Source organism: Heloderma suspectum, chromosome 2, assembly GCF_057233095.1.
Source record: "Heloderma suspectum isolate Gila_16-S chromosome 2, 16-S_ref, whole genome shotgun sequence".
NCBI classification, from domain to species: Eukaryota; Metazoa; Chordata; class Lepidosauria; order Squamata; family Helodermatidae; genus Heloderma; species Heloderma suspectum.
The window spans coordinates 129,665,663-129,688,420 of NC_139459.1; the positions used below are offsets into that span (position 1 = coordinate 129,665,663).

The window sequence follows — 22,758 nt, forward strand, 5'->3', positions numbered from 1 at the left end:
AAATATTTTTAGGCTGCCTTTAAGGATGCAACCATATCAAGCCAACTTACACATTAAAAATAAAATACCATAATAAAACAAAAATCACTAAAATTGATAAACTCCAGCAAATAATAAACATCCAACCAACATGAATGGATTTTGAAAGAAAGAGGTTGACTTCAGATATGCTGTAGAAAAACAATCACATAACCTGCCCTGTACAGTCTGCTCACTGAGGTGGTCAGCTGAACAGAAATGCTAAGCTCCACATGAATACACAAGAATATAAGCAAAGTACAATAAAGGTTTGCAGTGTTAGCCTCATCGGCATATTAGTAGGTAGAACTTTTATTCTAGTTGCTCTGTTTCTGGAGTAACAGGTCCATTATCTCCACAATCAAGAGTCCTGTGCATTTAACCACAAGACCACAACTTCTTCCAGGAAGAGACTCAATATATTTTTTCACAAGTATACTACACTGTACAGCAGGTAAAGATAACTTAACCTAATTGATCACACTGAGTTTCACCAAACTAGTTGGGGCTGGGGGACTTGGATGAAAACAAAGGGAAATGACAATCTCAATGGAAGCAAATAGAAGGAGTTGGGAGGGCTTTGTCTATATGTTCACTTTGGTCTTTATGAACAGAGCAATGAAGTTTCACCTGCGCAATGTTGAGAGCATTTAGCTAATAATGGGTTTTACAGTGGAATAAGGAAACAAGGGTAGGCCACATAGTGTCCTCCAGATGTTTTGAACTACAACTCCCATAATACCTGACCATTGAACATGTTGACTATGGTTTATGGGAATGGTAGGTCAACACATCTGGAAGGCCCCAGGTTGCCTACTCCTGTACTAAAGCAGTGTCTTCAGTAAACTAACTTTCAAACAGAAAAGGGTCAAACATACTTTCCTTGCAACTGAATTTTTTAGACTCACATATTTTTTGTTAGAATGTACATGCACACATTCATATATGTTAGGGACTACTAGCTAGATCCAGCCCTCTGAATGGTGCTATTTGCTCCCCTAGATGCTGATCTCAGAGGCAAACAAATGAAGAGCGAAAGTGATGTGGCATGGAATTTTGGCAAGTCATTCCACAACTCTTTGTGAATGTGGCCCTCCAGAAAAAGTAGTTGCTGACCAGGGATCAGTTGCACAGGAGTGCAAAATCTTAATTTACTTTTCCAACCAGCGCTTCCATCTGTGCCAGTACCTCTAGATGCAACACAAAGAAAAAGCCCTTGGAAGTATTCTTGTCCATTAATAACAGTTCTACAGTTGGGACCTCATATGATACAGGAGAGTTAAATTCACACTTCTTCCATAACCACATACTTCAGCTCTCAGTTAGTTTGAATCTCCCAACCCTCACTGATGGGATGGGGCTGCTTATTTTTCGGTTCAACTGCCAGCTGTCCAAAGTATCATGGAACCAGACGGTGTCCACAAATGACATCGCTTTCCATTTTTAGTACTTATCAGACATTTTAAAAAAAGGTCTTCTCTCGCACTTTGTCATCTAAAGTTCACTGACTCTTGCAATACTGGTGTCTTTCTATAGAATCCTTTATAAAATACTACCTTCTTTTGTGTTCCATCATTAATTATACTGCCTCTCTTTCTCTAACATAGATAGACCCATTACCAGAGAGTTTCCACTACACATTGCTTATGGAATGACTTAACCTACTTTTGTGCTTGCTTAACTGCTCTGTCTGCCTTCTGCTTCTGTGTCTCCTGTTTCCTTTTCCTGACAGTGATCCCTGCATCCTTTGAAAGCAAACCTTGTGTGTTGACATCAGCCAAGGTTCCAGTTTTTAGGCCACTTCCAACGCTTTCCATTAATAATAGCCATGCAGTGGTTTAACACCACATATCTTAATTTCCAAGACAGTTTAGATGCTTCGGGTGTCAGATGGCTTTACGAGATGTCAGATGGTTTCACAAGAATGTTATGCCACAGGTCATTCCTTTCCCTTGATAATTACTAAGTAATTAACTGCAATATAAAGTAGTAAAGAGAGAGGAAGAGAAAAAAGATTCAGCAGGGTGGACAGCATAGCAGCCTTCCCTTCCTTCCTCCAAATATCTAAGTCAACAGTCCTACAGACCAGCATAAAGTAAAAAAATATTTTTAAAAACAAAATGAACAAATCAAGGCCCTCATAATCCACAAAGGATTCTCTGAAGGATATGTGGGTTCTTAGTATTATTGAAGGACTTAACTCCTCTGGTTGATGCTGGTCCATCCCAACTTCATACCTTGTGATGACTGGCTGGTGTAGCATGAGTGAGAGCCAGGAAGTCCCAGGTTCAAATCTAATATCAGACATTCATTCACTACTAGCTTTCCTCTCAGCCTCTCTCTATAATATGGGGATACCAATACTGAACACTTCAAGGTTGTTGCAAGAACTGCTGACATGATGTACATAAAGCACTGGATATTCTAAGGAATAAAAAAACATTGCATATCTTTTATTATAATTGCCAAGGTATGCCAATGCTTGCAGTGTCTTCACAGCCATGATGCTCAGATCTGTGATCTTAGGAGGCAATTTACTACTGTACACTCACACCGATATAGTTACACAGAATTAACTAGACCAATTCATGGTTTATCTGGTTTGCACAAGTTTCATCCTCAATAGAAATAAAGAACATTACCTCAATACACCTTGTCAGTAAATTCTCTTTTAGCAGCAGTGCATGTGACTTCCCCCTAATCAAAAACAATAGCTTTGTTCCCTTGCTAACCATTTGTACATTCCAGAATAAAACAATGGAGCTCCTCAGAACATTTATGACTTCCTTCAAAGGTTTTTCTATTCAACCCACCAATTACCAACTAAGGACATCAGAACTTCCAAATCACCTAATATAAAGCTTTCCTGCAACACAGTGTGTTTTTGTCTTCCCCTTCTATCATATTCATGTATCCACACGGTATCCTGAAATCAATGTTTAGTTAGTTTGTTAGCCAGAGAGGCAAACAGAAGCCAGTAGGAACAAAGCAGTTCCTTTTTGCCAAGTTACACCAGAGATGACACATGTTACAGGTCAACTGCTGAAGCTTGAGCAGTAGGGCCCTGAACGATGCCTGCAAGGAAGACCATCTAGAGCCATATATGGGGTATTACTGGGCTATAAACAGATATCCCAGAGCCAAGTTGATTTTCAAAGACATTTTACACATTACTATTTTTACAATAGTAAAACACTAGCAATATACTAACACCTTTGGGGAGCATATGTACACTCAACCAAGCAACTCCATAGTTGCTGTTAGTTGTTATGATTACTGTAATGTACAGAGCTGTCGGGAGAAAAACTGAGGAGCGCTATAAGACCACTAAATGTAACTCATTGCCCAAGACTCACTAAGCTCTCCCAATGACAATTATACAATACTAGCCAAACAGAGAGCAGTATTTGGGAGCCAATTGGGGAAAGGCCAATTGTATGGGTCTTTCCTATGGAATTAGCACCCACACCCAGCACAGTCAGGGTGGATCAGGGCCCACATGTTGCTGGGTCAGTTAAATTTTACTCCAGCCATGCAGGATATATTCATGAAAAAACACAGCTTCTATCTATCTCCCACATAGATATTTAGAAAAACACAGCTCCCATATAGTTAGGGTAACATTTAAAGGGCCCCTAAATTTAACAAGGAAGCTGCCCTCTACAGGAAAGGCAACAACTAAAAGCATGCTGCTCTGATCATGGGTTCTAAGGGATACCATCATTTATTTATTTATTTATTTATTTATTTATTAAATTTATTAATCGCCCATCTGGCTGGTCACCCAGCCACTCTGGGCGATGTACAACACACCATAAAACAATTTAAAACAATAAAATTCTACCATAATTTTTTTTAAAAAAATACCCTAACCCACCCCAAATGCCTGCCTGAACAACCACGTTTTTAATGCACGACGGAAGCTCATTAAAGAGGGGGCATGACGGAGTTCCCTAGGGAGGGAGTTCCACAGAGTGGGGGCCACCACAGAAAAGGCCCTCTCCCTCATCCCCAGCAGTCTAGCTGTCCTGGCTGATGGGACAGAGAGAAGGCCATCCGAGGCTGATCTTGTTAAGCGGCCTGTCTGGTGTTGCTGGAGGTGCTCCTTAAGATAGGCTGGGCCGGAACCATATAGGGTTTTAAAGGTCAAAACCAACACCTTGAATTTGGCCCGGAAAACAACTGGTAACCAGTGCAACTCCTTCAGCACTGGAGTGATGTGATCTCGCCGGCGGCTGCCTTTAATCAGGTGAGCCTCTGCGTTCTGTACCAGCTGCAGCTTCCGAACCGTCTTCAAGGGTAACCCCACGTAGAGCGCATTACAGTAGTTTAAACGAGAGGAGACCAGGGCATGTACTACCGATGGGAGCAGATGGTCGGGAAGGAAGGGGCGCAGCCGCCGTATCAGATGGAGTTGATACAGCGCTGTCCGGCTCACAGCTGACACCTGAGCCTCCATGGACAGCTGGGAGTCCAAAATGACCCCCAGGCTGTGGACCTGGTCTTTCAAGGGTAGCCATACCCCATTCAACACCAGGTCAACATCCCCCAGACTCCTCTTGTCTCCCACCAAAAGTACCTCGGTCTTGTCAGGGTTCAGCTTCAGCTTATTCCTCCCCATCTAGCCACTCACCGTCTCCAGACATTTGGACAGGGATTCTACGGGACAGGGATATACACAACCAATTATCACAGGTACCATATCCTGCCTTTTGTTAGGGTGTGGAATTCCTCCTTGCATGAATAATACCCCTGAGCTGTATTCCAACTCTGCTGATTTTCTCCTCTAGAACCATAAAGATGACAAGTGAAAGAAATAACTAGTGCTATTCATTACCAGTTGTTTTGGGTCCTACGTATAGGCCCCAATCCAGCTAAAGTTAATTACGATTAAATCCTGTTAAAAGCAATAGAATGCAAGGTTGTTGTAACAGTGCAATCCTATGCATGTCTACTCGGAAGTAAGCCTCATTGAGTTCAGACTTACTTCCAGGTAAATGTGTATAGGACTGCAGCAAAAATGCTTACATAGATTTTGGTAGGTCTTAGTCACAAGTAATATTCACTATATTAGTGTAATGGGGTTACTATCAAGTGATCACAGTTCTATACAAGGGGGGGAAATAAATGTATTCTCAACATAGCCTAAATAATCTTCAATGATATCTAGATTGAGATGCCAGTTAATCAGCAAGTCAGATATTATCAGTCACCCATTATTTGATCACAGAAGAATGTTCTATAACATCAAGAACTCCTTTGTGTAAGTGACAGCTTACCTTTTATCATGGGATCACCCAATACCAATGGCAGGAGTGAGATCCCCTTGCTTATTGTTGATTGGAAAAATTGTTTTACAAGTTTATATGTGAATGGTTTTATATTATATTACTAATTGTATTTTTATGGTTTTAATCCTTGTAAACTTCTCAGAGAGCTTTGGCTATTGAGTGGTATAGAAATGTAATAAATGAATCAATGAATGAACAAGTGCTGCAGGAGTCAGGGTCAAAAATACACTTATGCCCTCTTTGTACCAAATAGATCCTACTTTGTAACTCCCCAAGGACCTTCTGTCCTCTCCCATTCTGATTACACCATATGGCCTACTTCTCATAATTAAAGAGGCACAAGCAACAGATGCCCAAGAGTTAAGACTACTGCTTTTACTGTGGAGCGGCCTCTATGTGATTATTTACTTATTACATTTATATCCCACCTTTCTTCTATTGTGGAACTCAAGGTGCCTACATGTGGTTCCCAGGTGGTCTCCCCTCCAAGCACTGACCAGACCCAGGCCTGCTTAGCTTCAGCATGGTGGCTGCCTCATGTGCCTTCTATGTCCTGGAAATTAGGCATGGTGCCCCTTCAAAGCTCCTGGACTCTTCTAGAAGAAGGTGAGCACAATTCTGTTCTTTGTTACTGTTTTAGTAAATTAATGCTGTGATCACACGACTATTTTCTTTTGACATAATTGGCTAATCAAAAAATCTACGAACTTTAGTACAACCTTGTTTCAGATTCCACTAGGAACGACAACCACTACATCCCGGCTAGAAACAACTAAGTGCCTTTGCACACCTTTTCTATGTTCAGCTTAAAACACAGAGTAGTTTTTGTTTTGTTTTAAAGCATATTTGTCATAGTGCTATAAATTATAACAAAGTTCACCCATTTACTAATTTCTCACTCTCCTGGTGGGGGAAGAAGCAGAAGAATGCTTCAGAGATAACACTGAGAGATGAAGTCAAGAATTCATTCAAATGCTTCTCTGAAATTCTGTTCCCGTCAACCAACAAGATAGTTGAACTTGCGATAATTATCTTCCGTCTCTGTTTCCCCTCCTCTTTCTTCTCTCAGCACTGGCATAAAACCATGCTATTTTAACTTCTTTCCTGTTCTCCCAGTTCTTCTGGAACATTTTATTTTCAACATTCAACTCATCTGGAATACTGCCATAGTGAAGTTCCTCCATTATAATGTTAACTGTGTCTCTCCCAACAGCAGCTATCACCTTTACATATTATCATCCTTGCTCTAAAGTTTTTTTTTTAAATAGAAAAACCTAAAGTGGTCTTAACTCTAATTTCACTCTAATGCCTATTCCAAAATTGCAAGCTCGGTTCTTGGAAGAAGGAGGAGGAGGAGGAGGAGAATCTGCTGTGCCAAATATTTTGGGGTCCAATAAACAATGCGTTCAGTTTTTAAATCACGTCAGTTGAAACATTCCCCCACTGCATGAAGTATGACTTTATTTTCTTTGTCCTGGACTTGCTGTCATTGATAGTTACCTTCCAGGAACTTGTCTAATTCAAGTTCATCATACATTGTTGAGGCAATTATTTCCATCATTACTTACTGCATAAAAGAAAGGGTTCCTTTTGTTTGTTCCAATGATTACCAAACTTTGTACCACAAAAGGGTCTGAAATGTATCTTGAAAAAGTAAATGGGCCTTCCACTTTCCTCTCTTCCCACTTGCACCTGTCACAGGCCCCCCAAATCTGTTCCTGAGGGCTCCCCTAAGGGGGAGAAGTAATCTGTTCCATCTGCAGTGTCCATTCAACATTTGATACAACCCAGTATGCATTACTTTCCTGGTAGAAATCAGCACCATAAGAATTTATAAGTGTCTAGTGTAATTCACAATTAACTTTCTATTACCTGAATTATGACACAACACTATTTACATTCAAGGTGGCCTTCAAATCTGGGGATAAACCACTGCAGCTGTCCAATTTTAAAAAATGGCCATATTCCTATACTACTTAATGAGAAAGGAACAGTAGATCAAAAGACCAGCTAACTAATGCTTTCTCAAAATCTAATACAGTCGGTAAGGAGGGCTTTCCTCATTTGCCAGTGCAAGGAAAGGATCCTCTAAGTCTTCAAAATGACTTTTTGCAACATTTTAATGCCTGGTGAACTCTTGGTTACAATGTAGCTAAGTATAGATAGACCTTCCCACCACTTCCTCCAAGCCTGAACAATTAGTGTTAACCAGCATTGTGCTTCTGCTGTTTCATAGATATTCACCAATTTCATTGTGTCTGTATTTTTACTAATGACAGACCTATGTTCTTTTGCTTCATCTGAGAAATTAGCTACAACACAAGAGAAAGCTGTTGCAGATTGAAATATGCTGCAGTACTAACTATGCAGTTTTGAAAATAATCCATAAACACATTACAAAGATTTGTTTTAGCTTACCTCCATTCTCTTTCTCCCACCCCCAACCAAGAATATATATTTCACAAACTATGTTTGTTTCTTGACTAGCCTTCCTCAAAAGTCAGACCTAGATTATTGTAAGAGTTCAGAACTTCCTTTCTAGCTCTAAAATTAAACCATCAGTTCCTTAGTCCCCAAAGAACCACATATGCCAGAAGTCCAACTATCTTTGTGAAATGTACTTCTTCCTTTCCACCATTAACCGTCACCATAAAATTCCATCTCATCAATTGATATACAACCATAACGTCTTTTTTAACTGGAATGTAGAGAGAACCCCAATTTCACTTTTAACCCTCCTAAGTTTGTAAAAACCACTTCACTAATCAGATACTGGGGTCAAATGCACTACAATTTAGTCCCTTTTAAAATGAGATGTATTTGGCAATGGCCCCAGTTTATTATAAAAATATGAAATGTTATTAAGAATTATTCATTATAGTACAGAGGTACAGCTATATAGGAATGGCATCTGGGGGTCAGAAATATTAATTCCTATGGAACATATATTCACATGTTTTTATTTCAATTCAAAATCTCTCAAAGAACTGAATTAACATCAACAAATATTTAATTCTTATTTTAAGTGAACCTGAACATAAACACAAATTAGTTATTCTGTTGTCAAATTATTGTTTTCACTACGTCAGAGGTCATTTAGATCCCCACTACATTAAACATGCAGTGTTTCATTTTCCCCACTCACTTATACTGGGGGCTAACTGACCTCCATTTTAATGAAAACCTCAAATTAAAAAGCACACAAAACCACAATGGGAGGTACTAAGAAACTACAGAATCGTAGACTATTCGTTACAGGAGAATATGTGGAGTATGGAATAGCATATGTTAAGTGGGAAAGTTCTCCATATTTTTATTTCCCTTGACCCCAAAAGCACACAAGAATTTTAAAAAAACCAACTTGTGACTTACATATATACACCGTGAGTGGCTTTTCATTGTTGTTGTTCCCGCTGCTGCTACTGCTACTTTTAGATTACATAGGTAAATCTTCGAAAAGCTATTATTTTCTTCTATTTGTTTTAATTCATGTATCAACCATCTCATTATATACATACCACATTCTTCATCTTATGGATCTTTTATGCAGAGAATAATAATATTTCACTGAATAATAGAAAATCTCTGGTTTCCAGAAATACACACACACACACACACACACACACACAAAATACACTGAACCAATTGCTGTTTAAACTGAATAAAGAAGTAGATGAATGACCACTATATTATGGGTGTATAAATAATTTTCTCAAAGGCTCCCAAGGCAAATTCACACATACATGTTCATCCCTCAATGGCTGCAACACCAGGTGAGGACTTGTATGTGTGAAACAGTCAGATCACATGACACCATCTCAAAGAAGATAGTTCACATTCTCAGTATAAGTCAATAGGTACCATCAGGTATTGAAACAGTAATATATACACATGTGCAAACTAGCTCTTATGCACTCTATCTTTCTAAACAAGGAGTAAAATTACAATGTTCACTTGCTGCATGCAAAAGGAACTGCTCAGTTCCTGCTAGAAGCTGTCTTAATCAAATAGTTTTATTAGAAAGAAGAATCTTGGGCTCTTCTTTCTTTTCTTTTTACAACACCCACCACTGACTATGAATGATGAAGATATTAAATTTAAAATCTGTCTCATGCTGAAGAACATTTACCTTTCCTATAGCAATTGTCCTATGTGTCAACAATGCACATTTAAATTATGTCTGAGCTATCCTTAAAATCAGAGAGACACCATCTATAAGTGCGGTTCTATTAAAACAGATAAACCAAGTTGTTATAAGTCGAAACTGCGTGTGAACAGATTCATCATGGGAGAAGAAAACAATAGTGGTCTACTAAAACAAATGAAAGAGACTCTCATTGACATCAGCAACCAATGGATAAGGCCTACCCAAAGACCAGCATACTACAACATATTTAGAGTATCAAAGTAATGTCTTACACTGCACCATTGTGCTTTGTTCCACTGTTCACTATCTAGACACATATCTCAGAAGTTTAAGAAATATACAACCACAATCAAAAGTTATAACCAAGTGTTCTACATGAATTTTTATAAATAGAAAGAGCACTGTTTTATCAGCACCGTAGCTAAAATCATTAAGTTCTATCATCCAAAAGTTAACATTTTCAGGAATTACTATTTTGTTGGTTATATATAGTTCAAGGGGAGGCAGGGAGCATCCTTATCTTCTCATGACTTATAGCTATCCATAACATGCACATCTTTATCTATCTACATCATTTGGTATGCCTTTCCAGTTTTATGGAAACCCAAACTCCCCATTTTGGCCACCTTGCTTTCATTATTTCATCCTCTATTTGCCAATTTCTCAAAGAGAGGATTAATTAAACACATAAAGAAATTCTCATGGTCATTGGTTCATGTAACAGACACCGTAAAATGTTATATGGATTGGAACTCTTATGAATCTTTTTTGCTACACAGATATAATTTTTCATCATCTGTGACCCTAAGGTATTCCAAATTAACAGGTGGAAACAAAGGCGACGGAGGAAGGGGGAAACCCATGCTTTTCCTGAATTGCCATTGTGTTTTTGAAGTATTAGGTTCCCACAATCTAGATACATGAAAGCAATTTTAATTCATATTGATTTCAATGGGAGAGAGTTAGGTGCATGCTTAAGGCTGTGATCCTAAACCCACTGACCTGGGGAGAAGCCCCAGTGAACTCAATGGGACTTACTTCTGAGTGGAAGTGTATACTGTACACTGTAACTCTTCCATTGAAATCAATGGGATTGAAATGTGATTGGTCTTGGCTGGATCATAATGAGAATTCTTATGAAACTCCCAACATTTCTAGGCACCAAAACTGAAGTGTTGGGTCAGCTTTTAAAAACATGAGAAATTCCTTCACAAATTACAGTGTTTAAGATGCCTTAATAGAATTTCAGAGGAACTCATGATAGCTTCATCTGGATTTTTTTTTTAAAAAAAATCAAAGCAGACATCATTATTTGCCCAAACTGTAATGCTTCCAGAAGATACTATACTATTGTGTTGCATCAACTGGAGTGACCATTGCAAAGCCATCACAAATTTTGTTTGATTGACACTGATTTCATGTCATTCTGTAGAAGAACATAGTCGGCCTCATCAGATAGACTTAACCATTCCTTTTCTTTAAAAAACAAAAACAGAAAGCCAAAGCATGTCTTTGGTCAACTGAATCAGACACTTGAATGCCATGAAGTTCAACCCCCAAAAGTGAAGAAATAAAAGGGTTAGTTTTAAAATGAAACTATAGAAGAAAAGACGGGGGGGGGGGCCTTTTAGAACATTGGTCTCTCTCTGTCTCTGGAGAATCTATGAAAAGAATCTATGAAACTTCCTCAAATCGTCCATTTCCTGGAGTCAGAAAGAGAAGAGACATCAAAAACCGTTGCTCAGAGAAGGGAAAAAATTGTCAAGCCAGGCTTTGCCAACAAAGCTTCAGAAAAAAAATGGAGAAACATCCATAATTGCATGAGCACTTCCCATCTCAGCTTTGTCTAGTGGAAAAGCCTGTCCTTGCTCTCCCTCTCCTCCATTTTCTGGTGGAGCTAGAGAACATGACATGGCTTACCTGACTCAGATCACAGCCCTCTGTCCAACTATTCACTTCCTCTTAGGCATGCAAGTAGCTTCATGAGACAAACAGGCATTGCACACAAAGCAGCAGCAGAAAGCCACCCCATATCTCGCCACCTTTCTCCCCCACCCACACTTACGAGAAGGTCCTTCCAAAACCCCAAGAGGAGAAAACTTTATCTGGGGTGGAAAAGGGCCGAGAATCAGACCAGAACTGAGGATCTCTAGGATCTTCAACAGGATCTCCCCTTTCCTCCCCTTTCCCCTGTGTGCATAAGTAGAAACTACAAAGCAAAGCAAGCAAGAAGAGGGTTACTCCAAGAGAAAGAGGGGGAGAGGGGAGAAAGCCTAGTAGGGAGACTGTGTGTGCGAAAGAGAAGTAGCTTTGTGTTTTGGAGTCTGGACTGGAACCAAAGCAGACAGCTTGCAAATGGAGGACAAGGAGATAAAGAAAGGGGGGAAAGAGGGAGATGGGGCGGGGGGAGAAGCTCAGCTGCTTCTCATTCCCTGGAAAGCCATAGACACCAGGGAACTGAACAAGAAGTGAAGCTCTCTGTTAACCCCCACCCCCCACCCTTTCTCCCTCTCTCCCTCTCTGCGCCTCTCAAAGGAAAGAGCAGGACCGTGTGTAATGGCTTCTCTCCAGCTTAACCGCTGTTCTCTTCCAAGCCAACCCTTTCAGAAACCGCAGCCAAAGGGAGACCCCCACCACCTCAACTTCAGGAAAGGCGGGAGCGGGTATATAACAACAACAACAATAATAATAATAATGTGTGTATGTGCGCGCGGGGTGGGTGGGTGGGTGGGAGGTCCAATCTACCTGCCTGAGAGAAGGACCAGATTTGCAAGAAGAGAAGGAGGAACAGAAAGAGAGAGAGAAAGAGAAAGCAAAGAGAGAGAGAAAGAGGTCACCGGATTGCCTAGGTCGAGCCAGCTAAGAGCGAGGAGCTCTTTTTTTCCCACCTCTCCCGCCTGTGATCCAATCACTTCCCCACATCCAAACCCCCAACTGCCCCCACACACTTCTGAGCTCCGCTCCTCTCACTTATCTCCCCACCACCTTAATGCAACAAAAAATTAATTAACTGCCTTCCTCCTCCTCCTCCTCCCACCAGCAGCAGCACCAGCTCCACCACCACCACCACCACCACCTCCTCCTCCCCCACTGCAAGAGACTTCTCTCTAAACAAAACCACCGTTTCCACCACCACCTCAATTTTTCTTCCTCTGGCTTGCTCGAATGAATGGATTGTGGATTTTAGAAAAGATTATTTTTTTGTTATTGTTCAAGGTTGTGGGACAGCTAGAGAAGATCTCTCGGTCTCGATCTTTCTCTTTCTCTCTTTCCAATATGCTAGATCCGAGATGGGTTTTAATTGCAAGAACTTACAGGAAGGTCCCGGTGCTGGTGCTGGTCTCTTTCCTCTCCTCTCCTTTCTTTCAATCTTCTTCTTGCAATTGTTGTGGAAGTTGTTTTTGCTAGTCTCATGTGCTCCTTGCCAGGTCTCAGCAATGGAGGATCGCCATCTTTTTCCCTGCTTTTTTTTTCCTTTCCCCTCTCCCCCCCTCTCCCTCTCTCTCTCTCCTTCACTGGCTTGCTGCAGCTGCAGATGACCTGAGATATCCGTCTCTCTCTCTCTCTCTCTCTCGCTCAACCCTCTGTGTGTCTCTCTCTCTGAATAATGAGCAACCAGAGGGAGTGAGAGAGAGAGAGAGAGAAGACAATCTCCTAGCCTACCACACAAAACGCGAGAGCACCAGGGGGTGCAAGAAGGCTTTCTAACAACAACAACAACGTGGAGGGAGGGGAGGAGAGAAAGAGAAAAGGGGGGAAGGAGAAAAAAAGATAGCTAGAGATGGAGGAGGAGGAGGAGAAGATGGTGATGGAGGAGGAGGTGGTGGTGAAGATGAGGGAAGGGGAAGGTGGCTACAAACTTAAGTCCTCTTGGGATATGATTTCTGAGGCACTCCCAGCCTTATTGAGAAGGGAGAAGAGACAGAAAGGACGACCTGAAGAGGTTTCCCAGTTCCAAGCTCTTGCCTCCAGCCTCCAACCTCCAGCCCTCGTTAGCCTTGGAGATGCTGAGAGAAGCCCTTCGCCCGCAGCTCTCCCGCTGCTGGGTCATCACAGCCTTTTCTACCAGCCATGGCAAGTTCTAATAAAAGCAATGCCACCACCCGGGTTTCCTGCACACGGAGATGCGCCTTGTTGCCTCCTAAACTGATCCCTGAGATAGGTCCAACTAGGAGAGGCTTAATCTTTCCCCTGAGCAGGGGGAGAGAAGAACATAAATGGAACTGGAGATTGCAAAGAGTATTTTAAAAAGAAAAGAAAAGCACAGACCTACCACGTGGTTGATTTTAATCCCCCCTCCTCCTTTAGCTTGCATTGGGGGGGGGGGAGAGAAAAAGAGAAAGGACTCAAATTGTCCATTTCTAGCACGTATTTTGAAGTCTTCTCCCGGAAATAAAGACTCTTTGTCGTTTGATTTCTTCCCCAAGCATATATACACACACATGCAGACAAAGGAAGAAAGCTTGCAGCGCTGAGGACCAAACGATTCTGCTACTTTAAAAGCTCTGTGCAATGTTTTGACTGCCACAGAATCCTACTTTAAAATTAAAAATAAAACTTTGGTGCCACCATCCCCCCCCCCCCCCGGCTCCCTTCCTCCCTCGTTGTCTGCGCTTCTGCGGCTGACTGTGATCGTGAACAGCCTATGGAAAGTAACAATCAAGATTCCCAAATGATAAGGTGTCATCACCTTGAAGGCAAAGAAGAAGCAAAGATGAAGTTATTCTCCCTGAATCTTTATTTTCTTAAGTAATTGTCCTGAACCGCTTCTGCAAACGTGGAGGAGGGGGGTGGGTCTCCTTTTCCCTTATATCTCCTTCCATGCCAAATGTAATGCCTTCCAGACTTTAATCTGGCACTGAAGGGGGGGGGGGGGAGAAAGATGAAGTTAGCATTGAAAAAACAATAAACACTGTAGTGAAGGGGAAAGCAATTTGAATGGCAAGATGTGACACTATTGAAGCTTCTTGGCTCTTCCTTTAGCCCTCAAACTGTAGTCTGTCTGGATCACAGAAGGAGTAGAACCTTAAAGTTTCTGGGTGGTAGTGTGAGGAGAAATCCCCTCCATGGAATGAGAAACCTTGGCTCAAAGATAAGAGCTAAGCCTCCTAAGTATTACGTTTAATTAAGAAACAGAAGTGTGATTCCATTCAAGCTTTAGGGTCTGGTTGATTCCCCAAGTCAAGCAACTAAGGGACAAATCTGGAACTGGGAAAGGGGGAAGAATATTGATCAAATTAACGATGAGATAGCAAACCTACATGCACTTTTCCCATAAGGATGGCTCTGGCGTTGTTCTCCATTCATGATTATTAATATTAGGTGCATCTCAATTCTTCTAAAATCAGTGGGATTCACATCATCTTAAAAAAGTGTAATGGCTACCAGTAACAGCAGCTTATGTCTTCCCATTCTATTGTTATACCTAGTTACATTTTTTGGTAGCATACACTGTGTATTGATCGTAGTGTAGATACATTTCTCAGATGCTCCCCCCCCCCCATTTTAGCTTGGTCAACAGTGGTAGTACAAACAGCTTCCTAGTAAGGTTTTGTGTCTGATGCACAGGAGCCTTTTGCATTTAGGTAAAAAGACAAGGGGAATACTGGGTACAATCCAACCAAAGGTTAAATCACTTTAAGACTATTGGAGATGTAATGGAAGAGTTAAGCATGTGCTCAAATGTCTTCCATTGGAATCAAATCAATTGGGTGAAAATGTTTAAGGCTGCAATCCTAAATATATTTACCTGGGAGCAAGTGCTTGAGAAGTACTTGAGATGTACTTCTGAACAGTCATGCATAGGATTGTGCTGTAACTATGGTTGGAGCTCTTATTATATTTGATGATATCATTGCCCAATATGATTTTTTTAATACCATCTCTTTAAATATCTTAATACATCCTAATAATAATGATAACAACAAGAAAATGCTGTATAGTCTACTTAAGCCTGAAGTGCAAAATTAGAATTTCCAGTTATGAGCCCTGTTCAAACAAGAGAAAGAAGGATGTTGAGGCAGAAGGAAGGCTGCTGGGTTTAGAAAATCGGTTTGGAAAAGCCCCAGAAAAATTCATATAGACTCTTATGTTCTATGCAGACAAATGAAGCAGACACCTCCTAAGATGCTGATAAAAGAACATTAGGGAAGGGAGGGGACGGCCTTTGCTGCTGCCAGAGTGTGCATGTGTTCTGGCAGCAATTTTCTATAAATCATCCCTTCTCATGAAAGGAACGCCAGGACTTTTACAAAAAGTCTTTGACGTACCTTCAGCACTCGAGCAGATAATGTGTCTCTTTGTCTTTTAATAATGAATCCTGACTATTCCTGTCAGCCGGTACTCCTGGAAAATAAGAACTGCGGTGCAGAAGGAAGCTTGGAACCATCACATCAACCATGGGAAGCTTGAGTCGCATCAATCCTGTGATCTTTTATATTAAAAAACACACACACAGCAAAGTCAAACAAAACAAACCCCAATCTTCCCGGAGATGGTTTCTTAGCTGACCTCATTTCCATAGAAATGCCCACAAGGGTTTCGTCTTCTTGGTAACTCAGCTTGCATAATTATGTACAGATTGACTTAGGTAGCTCAATCATGACTGTTCAACAGTCATTACTGTTGTCCCCAAGAATGCCACATAGCTTAAGGGCAATACTTTATTTGAAAGTACTGATTCATCTTTCCAGAACATCTTCATGCGGCATAATTTCTCATGTTGCCCAGAGCTCCATAGAATTGGCAACAGCATTCCATGGTGTGTCTTATTTATGAAAAGCTGACCTGGTGACAATGCTATTATACTGTTGTTCAGCATCAGGTGATGCAATTGCCAGGTTAATTCCTGACTCAGAGTTATTTTTCTTTTTTTTAAAGGACTACAGAAGGCACTTTCATTTGGGTGCACAAGAGACAGACCTTTCTCAGTGGTGGCCCCATCACTGTAGAACTCCCTCTCACAGGAAGAGCATTTGGGCCCTTCATTGACTGGTTTTAAATGGGATCTAAAGGTTTTCAATTGGGTCTTTACAGCTGATTTTAAATTATTAATCTCAGGGTGGCCCACCATTTTATACTGTAATTTTAACTGTTGCTACCATTTTAACTGTTGACTGATATAACTCAGCCATGAAGTTCATTGGGTGACTTTGGTTCAGTCACTGACTCTCAGCCTAACCTATTTCACAGGGTTGTTATAAGGATAAAATAGACAGGAGAAGGATCATATATGCTGCCTTGGGCTCCTTGGAGTAAAGGGCGGGATATAAATGCAACAAAAATAAAAAATAATTGTTCTTATTGTGTATTTTGTACATTATTCTTGTTTTCCATTTGAATTATTTGTTTTATAGTGTCTACCACTTTGAGAGGGCTGTATAGCCCTGAAAGGCTGTATACAAATACTATTTGTTAATTGTGCCTAGGTCAGATTTATATGTTGCTTGAAGCAAGTAAGAACAGCTTCCAGGTAAGAAAGTGTTTACACACTGTAGAAGAGTTAGTTCTCTTGTTTTTTCAAGCCACCACAAGTACCACAAACATCTAACATGGGTATGTGTGGAATGGTGGACAAGTACACATTTTGTGAACTAGTAGCTTGGTCTTCTTGAAGAGAAGACTTTGGTTCTTTTCAAGTTTGAGAGAAATTTTTCTCCCTGATAACAGAAATCAGTGTTACCCAAGGGAGTGTATGTGAACAACGCTGCTCCCACACATTCAGCAAACATTTTATGTATGTAAGTAAGTATGTCTGTATTTAGATCTAGCATATGTACAGCTCAAGGTGGTTCACAACAGCTTAAAGCCACAGCACAATATCAAACCATACTTTCAATAAAAAGTACAATACAAATACAGGCAGAGGCCATAGATAAAACAAGCTTTAAACTAAACAAACCCTTAGCAGACAAAATTCCGCTGGAATGGAAATACCTACACCAACTGGCAAAAGACCACCTGTATTTCACAGGACATTTCATAGGTTCCTCAATCTTGGCTCAACCACTGAAAGACCCTATCTTGTGTCACCCTCAATAGTGCCTCCACCCAAGATGACACAGAGAAGGGCTTCTCCTTCTGATCTTGGACAGGTTGGTATGGGAGGGGGTGATTGCCCACCCCCAGCCATATCTTGAACCCAAGCCATTTAGGACTTTAAAGGTAATCGCCAATGCTTTGAATTGTGCCCGGAAGCAAATTGGCTGGCAATCAGTGCAGATGTTGCTGAATAGGTATAACATCCCGTGTTATACCTTTTCAGTATAGGGCAACTGCAGCTTCCAAAGACTCTTCAAAGGTAGTTCCATGCAGAGCATGTTACAGTGGTCTAATCTTGATGTAACTAAAGAATGTATTACTATAGCCAGGTCTGGCATCTTCAGGAACAGGTGCAGCTAAACTGGGCAAAGGTATTCCCAGCCACCACTACCACCCAGTCATCTAGATACAAAGCCAAAGAGGTGCATCAGGGTAGGGTCTTCTTTAGGCTTGGTGCTGGGGAAACTTTTAGCTTTAGATGAGATAATTTATTTTTATTCCTATTGAAATTGTTTTGTATTTCACTTTTGTTAGTGGATTTTTAAAATTTTGAGGTATAGTTACTGTGAGCTCTTTAGCTTATTTGTAAGTTTATTTAAATTTTGTTATGATCTGTAGTTGAAAATGTTGCTGTATTTCATGTATTTTTCTTGATGTTGCTGTAAGCCGCTTTGAATATGGTTCTGCTGTGGAAAAGCGGCATACAAATACAATGATGATGATGAAAGCCAGAATCACCCCCAAAATGGGAACCTGTCCCCCCCCCCCCAAGGGAGTACTACCTCATTTAAAACAGGTTCAATTCCTATCCTTGAGTCCATCTCTCTCCTGACCAGGATCACATCAGTTTTAGCTGGATTACGTTTCAGTTTGTTAGCCTTCATATTGGGCGGTATAGAAATGTAATAAATAAATAAATCCAGTCCATTACCAACTTCCATGGTACTGCTCTAGACCAGGGGTGGACAACTTTGGGAGGTCCCAGGAGCATTTTCACCCCTAGAACTCCCACATGGGCTGCAGTCTCCGGGGTGACCTGAAAAATTATTAAAAAAAAAAAAATCAAATGGGGAGGCTTAATGGAAAAATAATGGTGTCTAGAGTACTGCATACCACTATAAAGGTCAAATCTAATTTATTTGCAAGCTGGATTTGACACTTTTCAGGCTCTGTAGCTTTTTGCTTTAAAAAAAAAAACTTTGGGGGTGTGTGTGTGGAAGGTGGCAGGAGCTGTATGTTGCCCTCTATACCCTCAACAGCTTCTTTAGAAGCTGATACTAGATGAAAAAGAGAAATAGAGCTGTGTTGACATCTAGATATTGGTAATAAAACACTCCAAACATTCAGACAACTTCTCCCAACAGCTCCATGTATTATTTATTTATTTAATTTTTATCCCACCTTTCTGTCCCCAAAATGTTCCTCAAGGCAGCTAACAATATAATCCAAATTAACAAAATCTTCATTAGAACACAGCATAATTAAATCCACAACCACAAAAGAAATACGCAGCAATCAACCAAATATGGGTTTATTATCTTCAGCAACACACCAGCTTATAGTCGAAGGCCTGCCTGAATAAAAATGTCTTTGCCTGCTGACAAAAGGACAACAGAGAGGGGTCAACCTAGGTTCCCTTGGCAGTGGTTTCCAGAGCCTGGGAGCCGCCACCAAGAAGACCCACACTGAGTTGGTTAACATGTAGATGCTAAATAACATCAGGGACAGAACTGATCCCTGACAGACACCATAAACTCAATGCCAAAGCCAAGGTTCTACCCTTAAAGGCAGTCTAAATGTCATTTTAAATAAATAAATATTCCCAGGCATGTTCTGAAGGCACATGAGACTGCTACCTTGCTGAAGCTAAGCAGGTCTGAGTCTGGTCAGTGCTTGGAGGGGAGACCACCTGGGAACCACATGTAGCCACTTTGAGTTCCACAATGGAAGAAAGGTGGGATATAAATCAATCAATCATCAAACAGGAGTGTCCTAAGATCACCTGCTGGCCACCCCTGACACACCCACTGGCTATGACCCAACAGCAGCTACATCTGCCCAACTAATGGCATGAAGGCTCCTGATTATGTGGAGGGGGACTTTGCCATACAGCCAACACTCAGGCTAACACCAGATGTGTAGCTGCCAGGTGGCGAGGGTCGGGAAGAGGACCAGCAGGCATGTCAACATCAGGGGCATGTCCGGCCAGTGCAGTCCTGTTCCAGACTAACTAATGAAAGCATTCCTTCACCACATTTATAGTTAATGCACCATGACTCAGTACCACAAACTGGTAACAGCCTCCACGAGCGCTGATGGTTTATTAGAAAGATTAGACAAGATCTGCCAAACAAAAGGCACGGGGCTCTCCTCAGGCCCTTTGGGGGTGTCCAGTGTGGCCTATGGCTCCCCAACCATACTCCATACAAATGGCTGAGCAGTCTTTCATAGCTGATGCGCTTAGCAGGAAAAAAGCTGGCTCCAGCAATTTTTGATGCTGCATACATAGGCATCAGCCTATCCCACCATTCCAATTCACTTAGCTGTACAACTATCAAGGAGCATGGAGTGTTCAGGAGAGCAAAATGCAAGTCCATCAGAGGGGCACAGAACATGGGATTGGCAATTTACCCAAGTTTCAGAGCGCAAACTAGAAGCTGCAGAGGGTGCTGGTGAGGAAATGGTAAAGGGCAAGATGCAGAAGAGTTGCACAATGGGATCGGATGGTGAAGGGTATGGCTAGAAATGAACAACTGGTCCTATCAATGCCCCCACCCCCAGACTGGCAAATTCAGGATGAATTTTATTTATCTGGCCCCAGGACATGTCTTGAGAAGGGAGTTTGTCTCTCTAATCCATTTGAGTTTGATGGCTCTGTATTAGACAGACTCTTGTAGGGTAGATCTAGCAATGGCTATTTGCCATGATAGCTGACTGCATCATGTACAGAGACAGCATTGCTCTCTGAATACTGGATGACATGTACAAACAGCATCACATTCACGTCCTCCAGGTAAGCTTTCCAGAGCATATGACTGGCTTCTCTTGGAAAGAGAACTAGTGGGACCTGCAACAACAACTTGTCTGCTTAGATTTTCTGCTGGTGGGGTTTGTCTGCTTTTTTAAAAAAAAAAAAATCTGCAGTAAACTCAGGCTTCCTCCAAGCATGCTTATACTTTGCTCTCATTTCTCCCATTGTTTTGGCTCCATTTCTGTCAGCAGTCACCACCTGAGTTTGTTTGGTTATTGATTGATTACATTTATATACCGCCCAATAGCCGAACCTCTCTGGACAGATCACAACAATTAAAACCACAAAATACAGTTCGCTGTTATAGTGAATGATACTCCACTGGGTAGACCCTCTGTCTGATCCTGCAAAGGTCTTCTGACTCAGGAAGTCCCTGGCCTCTGCTATAAACCTCACTAGCTACTTTTGGCAAGGTAGTCCCTTTCATTCTCAGCCCCCCACCTGCAAGAATCTCTTTCAGCTCAAGGTCCAAATTCCATTTCAGAGAAACTTTCAGGGGCCACATTCCAATGGCGGGCAGGGATGAAGGCAAAAGGAGCGGGGCCAAAGGCAAAAGGGGCGGGGCCAAAAATATCGGCATATTTTAGCTTCAAGCTCTTCCTGCCAGTAACTAAGCCCTTAGGAGAGGCTTAAAATGGGGGGAAATTGCACAAAGCCAGGAGAACATCATATGATTGGTGGTGGGCAACAGGCCATTTGGGGAACCCCGGAGGGCTGGATTGGGGCACCACAAGGGTCAGATTTGCCTGAGATTCTGCATCTCTGCTTTGCAGGGTTGTTGTGAGGATTGCCACATGATAATGCACAAGAACTGCTCTGAACCCTTGAAAGCATTATATATAAACATTAACAGTACGATTGTAACGGAGCAGGCGGGGGCGGGATTCTGTGGCAGATCTACCACCAAATCCAAAGACCTACTGGCTTGCCATAGCCAGGGTGAACAGTGGCAAGGGAGCTTTGTCTTAACTTTTAAAAGATCTTTTGCTTCTTTCCTTCCCCTTGCACTCAGTGGGAGGGAATTAACTGTGCGGGCTCCAAAGCTGGTGTAGTTTAGGGCTTTTTGTGGGGTGTGTTTCGTGAAATAAGGAGCCTGGGAATTTAGGGATGTCAGAGAAATCCACAGTGGATTCAAATGAGTTTGGATTGTTATGAATCTGACCTGTGGATTCCACAGTGGACTGGCTTTTTCCAAGTTGGGCTGATTCCATGGACCTATGGACCATTTTTTTTTACATGGGGTGGGGGGATTCACACAAATGCATACTTGTGCTAATGTTGGTTTTGTTATGTTTTCAGTTTGTTTTGTTAAAACTCACAATAAAAAATTGAGGGGGGAAATATGCAGTTGCACTAGTGGGAAAAAAATTGCATATATCCCTAAAAAAAATCCAATTCCATGAATGAGTGGATGACAGAATGAAAGGCAGCTGACAGTCTGTGAAACATGGACAGAACAGATTTAACAAAATCTGTATATCCCTAATGAGGATAGGGATGTACGAAAGTGACTTACCTTTTCGCCGATTATGTTGGTGGTGGGGGTGGAGGCATTCCGTCCCTCCCCCCGGAATCCTCGATGGGGGGGGAAGCGATCCAGACCTCCCCCCCGGAATCCTCGATGGCCGGCTGTGCTCCGCGGCGGCTCCACAGAGCAGCCAGCCAGGCCCAGGCCAGGGCCATCCGCAGCCGGATTTCCAGCTGCGGAGGGCTCTGGGTAACAAAAAAAACAACAAAAAAAATGTGTACGCAAATGGCGGCAGCTACGGCCGCCGCCATTTGCATTCCTTATTTTTCGCCGTCTTAGTCTACGTCAATATTTATGTAGACTAAGACGAAGACAAGAAAGGGGAAGGCAAATAGCGTAGTGGGCGCTATTTGCGTTCCCCTTTCTTTTCTTCGTCTTAGTCTACGTAAATATTGACGTAGACTAAGACGGCGAAAAATAAGGAATGCAAATGGCGGCAGCCGTAGCCGCCACCATTTGCATACGTTTTTTTTTTTTTACCCAGACGTGATAGGCTACGTAAGTCTTTATGTAGCCTATCACGTCTGGGGGGGGGGGAAACAGACTGCAAATGGCGGCGGCGGCAGCCGTTCGGAAGACCAGCTGCCACCGGAGCCGCTGCCGGAGCCGCCGCCGTCCGGAACATCTGCCCCAGGTAAGTCTCGTCCCGGGGGGGATCCACGGGGGGCAGGGGGGTGGCAGGCCGTTCTGTGATGGACTTCGG

At 41.9% G+C, this 22,758-nt stretch overlaps 1 protein-coding gene across 4 annotated transcripts in view; it reads right to left on the reverse strand.

Moving 5' to 3' along the window:
• Positions 1 to 12,978, reverse strand: part of ZNF462 (zinc finger protein 462) — a 147,008-nt gene extending 134,030 nt beyond the window's left edge. For all 4 annotated transcript variants that reach the window (XM_084834758.1, XM_084834756.1, XM_084834757.1 and 1 more), the window contains exon 1: positions 12,772 to 12,978. The gene's annotated coding sequence lies outside the window, so the exon portion shown is untranslated. The remainder of the gene's footprint in view (positions 1 to 12,771) is intronic.
• Between the last annotated feature and the right edge of the window lie 9,780 nt (positions 12,979 to 22,758).